Genomic DNA, 4,731 nt, shown 5'->3' on the forward strand with positions numbered 1-4,731 from the left:
AAATCCATATAGATAACCCCAGACTCAGTGATAATGTATATGTGATTTAGTCTTCAAAAACACTTAAGAGATTTTATTGTAAGGATTCACTCCTCTTTTTTAGGCTTTATGAGATTTCTTTTCCTCTCTTGCAGGTCCCTGAGCAGCTACAGATGGAAACACCAGTGTCCCCTGTTAATGTATGTTTTAATCAGATGTAAATTGGAAAATCAGCAGCTCTCAATGTAGGTTCACTTTAGACCTCTGTTTTAAATAGAATTTAAGAAAAAGCAACTCTGAATTACAGTGCTAACCACTGGGATGTATTTGAAATGCTAGGCATGGATTGCTGGCTGTGCACTGGCCTTCTTTCTGAGCATAATTTACAGCAGCTTAGGGCTACACTAATTTCATCCTGGCTATTAACTGCAGTGGAGGAATCACTGAGGTCCATGAGAGCCCAGTACCTTGACAGCCGGGAGAGGGATGGTAGCACAGAATCCATTGTGGTAATTCTGTGTCCCAAATACCATTCCTCTGTGCTAGATTGATCCTCCTGCGGTCGGCTCCATCATCTTTCAGGCCTCTGTGCATCAGTGCAGTGATGCAAAGCAGCTTTAGTGCATCTGAGAAACAGGGCCTCTGTCTTTCATAGCTTACAGCTAGCCCTGTAGGGACAGCTGTCATTATCTGGAAATTGAACCTGGGTTTCCTGTGTGGTAGTGCTGCCTGGTTTAAGTACTGGGCAGAGTTAGTCAAAAGTTACAAGCTGCTGAAAATTATTTGTGATAAAGTTCCTCCTCGATCTTGGTGGGTCCTGTGCTTATTGGCAGATTTTCTTGCCTCAGAGATTCACCATGTGGGTTGGGGAACAGCCCAGAGACCTTCCTCTCTGGAAGAACCCACAGTCCAGGTCAATTGGGAGGTTTGGGGGGAACCTGGGCCTGCCCTCTACTCCAGGTTCCAGCCCAGGGCCCTGTGGACTGCAGCTGTCTATAGTGCCTCCTGTAACAGCTGCATGACAGCTACAACTCCCTGGGCTACTTCCCCATGGCCTCCTCCAAACACCTTCCTTATTCTCACCACAGGACCTTCCTCCCAGTGTCTGATAATGCTTGTGCTCCTCAATCCTCCAGCAGCATACCCTCTCACTCTCAGCTCCTAGCACCTCTTGCTCCTAACTCCTCACACTATAAACTGAAGTGAGCTCCTTTTAAAACTCAGGTGCCCGGATTAGCCTACCTTAATTGATTCTAGCAGCTTCTTCTTAATTGGCTCCAGGTGTCCTAATTAGCCTGCCTGCCTTAACTGGTTCTAGCAGGTTCCTGATTACTCTAGTGCAGCCCCTTCTCTGGTCACTCAGGGAACAGAAAACTACTCATCCAGTGACCAGTATATTTGCCCTCTACCAGACTCCTGTACCCCACTGGTCTGGGTCTGTCACATATTGTAAAACTATTTCTCTCTTGTTTTCTATATAACAGGTTTAATAACAGTTGGGTTGGGGAAAATATGCTCCTGATAGATTTATATTGAAACAGTTTCTATATGTACACCTTGGTATCCCAGGTCCTTTACAAATACAGCATAAACAATAGCTCATTTCTTAATCACAGGAGTTGGCCATAGCATGGAAAAATGCATTGTAACTTTGTCAGTGATTCAACCCGGCATGCATTGTTTGTTACTCACTGTTTGCACGTTCAGATAAAGCTCAGTAATACACAGCTGCAGCAGCTGTTATCAGTGTACACAGAGAAAGTGGGTGTAAGCTAATCTGAATAATGTGATAGGGCAGACCAAGAAGGACAGTCGTTGAAGCAAGGATGGCCAAACCCCAGTAGAGTCAGAAGTCCAATTTGATTTGCATAATCACCACTAAATTATCCAGATCTTTTTGGTTTAGAAATCTGATGGGACAGTTTAGGAGATAAGACTCTCATGACCTTTCCAGAACATCAGGGTTTCAGTCGAGTCAGACATCAAAGCGGCATGCACTTCGACATCTGATGAGTTTCCATGATCTCCACATCTTATATAAACCAGAAATGCAGAAAGCACAACAATATAGCGTTTGACTCAAGGAGTAGGGGAAGTTTTTGATCTATTCTTAGACTGTCCTAGTCAGTTTGCTCATTTCTCACATGAAGCGCTATTAGGAATTTATAAATGGCACCCTTGCTTCTGAGTCAGCACTGAACCAGTCCCAGCATGGAGCTAGAGGATTATATAAGGGGGAGGGGAGATTTCTAAAGTTTTATGATGCAGGACCTGACCATGGTGGTTATTAAAGATCCCATGCCACCTTTTGCAAATATAGGGTGCCGCCCCTCTCCCTTGGCCGCCCCAAGCACCTGCTTGTTAAGCTGGTGCCCGGAGCCGGCCCTGATAACACTGCCTATCTGAACTCCTCATGCACTTTCGACTGGATACACGCAGTATTGGCCAAGTCTTGACATTTTATCACAAGGATCACAATATTTTGGCATTTTTCTTTAAGCCCTAGATTCTGCAGTCAAGTGAATACACTAGACTCTAAGGGTTTTTTTTAAAAGTAAGTTTCTAGTCCTCATGGTTATGGATATAGTTTTGAAAATGTGACCTTAAAGATGCAAATGCCAGAAGGAAACAAAAATAATGTAAATGTGTTATTTTTTTTAAATCTCTCAATCTGTGAGTCAGTCTCATGATTTCTGAGGGCTGATTTATGATTTCTCAATGCTTGGAGTTGGCAATCCTGTACATGATTCCTAATCCTAAATTGTTGTGCAGTATTCCTTTTCTCTGTTGTACAGCTGCTGTCTGCAGAGGTGACCCCTGCATACTCAGAACGGTATTGTAAGGCCTAGTAAAGGAATATTTATAAAATGCTTGGAGATTCTTCAATGGAAGTGCAAAGTATTGTTACTATTTCTGTTTTATTTTTATTACACAGACTATTACACAGGTGTAGAAAATGGACAGCATCCAAATGTAATCAGAAAAAAATGAAAGTGAACTTCATTATTGGCCATTTATTCGTACTGTGCTGTTCATCCTAATCAAACTTATTTTTTCCACCCATGAAATGGTTTAGCATAATAAAAGAATAAAGATAAAGACTGAAATGAGATTTAAAAAAATCACAGCCTTGCAGCAAGCAGAGAAATAGTTCAACAATTGTGAATTTCAAGCAACATAGTCATGAGTAAGGCTGCGTGTCTATCACAGAAATCACGGATTCTGTGATTTTCCATGACCTCTGTGACGTCTGCAATGGCCGTGCTGGTTCAGGGGCTGCTCAGAACCAAGGACCTTTGGGCCTTTATGGAGTCTCAGTGGCTTCATTTGATTGCAGTATTGTGGACACAAATATTAGTGGCCAAGTAAGATTATTTTGGCAGGATACTAGTAATACTATACTGGTCTAGAGAGTAAATCTGAGCCTTACTGTGGGTCTGGTTAATGTGTATGTAGAGTGACTTTTAGGTAACGTATGGCAATAGCATGTGATTTGCCTTTCTCTTCTAAACTTGTTTTTATTAGTAACTGAGTAACTGGACTGTCTTTAAAGATATCTGGGGTAGCAACAGGAAATACTGATTTTTAAAAAAATTACATAAATGCATTAACTATTTTGACCTGAAGGTAAAAGGACTATTTAAAAATAAAATAAATGTAAGATATATATAACCAGTACTTCACAATAAAACGTATGAAAAAAATCATGTTGCAATTTTTTAAATATTTCAAATTCCTGTTGCTTGTGTAGATTCTTTCACTCATGCAATTAGGGTGACCAGATGTCCCGATTTTATAGGGACAGTCCTGATATTTGGGGCTTTGTCTTTTATAGGTGCCTATTACCCCCCATCCCCGTCCCGATTTTTCACATTTGCTGTCTGGTCACCCTACACGCAATTTGCTTTCTTCTTAAATGAGCTACCAAGCTCCTCGCTCATCCTGAACAGCGCATGAGTGGATCTGCATGTTGCGTGAAGGGGCTGGGACCAGGCAAACACACTGAAGGCATCAGATGAAGTGGGCTGTAGCCTACGAAAGCTTATGCTCAAATAAATTTGTTGGTCTCTAAGGTTCCACAAGTACTCCTGTTCTTTTTAGGCAAACACATTGCAACTTTATATGGGCTTTTCCTGCTTTGCAAGTCTTTCACTCCAGAGCCGTTTTGTTGGAGCATCAGCCCGGCCAACCTGAAAGGGGCGAGGGTGAAGCGGAGGGGAAGGGCAATACATTGCAGAAAACCTCTTCCCTGCTGCTCTTGTATTAGAGCTAAGTAGGGTGGCCAGATGTCCCGATTTTATAGGGCCAGTCCCGATTTTGGGGTCTTTTTCTTAGATAGGCTCCTATTACCCCCCACTCCCTGTCCTGATTTTTCACACTTGCTGTCTGGTCACCCTAAAGCTAAGCGTCAGCGGCTCCCTGCCCCCGAGAGGTGTGGCTGGGGGTGAATCAGCCCTGTTTGCTTGGTTTCAGAGTCGCAGCCCTGTTAGTCTGTATCATATGCATCCGAAGAAGTGGGCTGTAGTCCAGGAAAGCTTATGCTCTAATACATTTGTTAGTCTCTAAGGTGCCACAAGTCCTCCTGTTCTTTTTCCTGTTTGCTTGGGGAAATTGCAGCCTGGGGCGGGGGAGGGATTTGCTGGGGAGCCTGGCCTTGCACTGAACTTTCCTCCTCCACGTGATTTCCCGGAACCGCCATCCCGCTGCTCTCTTTGAGTTTCACTTTCCCCTCCCAGGCCCGCCTCTCCCGCG

Source organism: Malaclemys terrapin, chromosome 13, assembly GCF_027887155.1.
Source record: "Malaclemys terrapin pileata isolate rMalTer1 chromosome 13, rMalTer1.hap1, whole genome shotgun sequence".
Lineage (NCBI taxonomy): Eukaryota > Metazoa > Chordata > Testudines > Emydidae > Malaclemys > Malaclemys terrapin.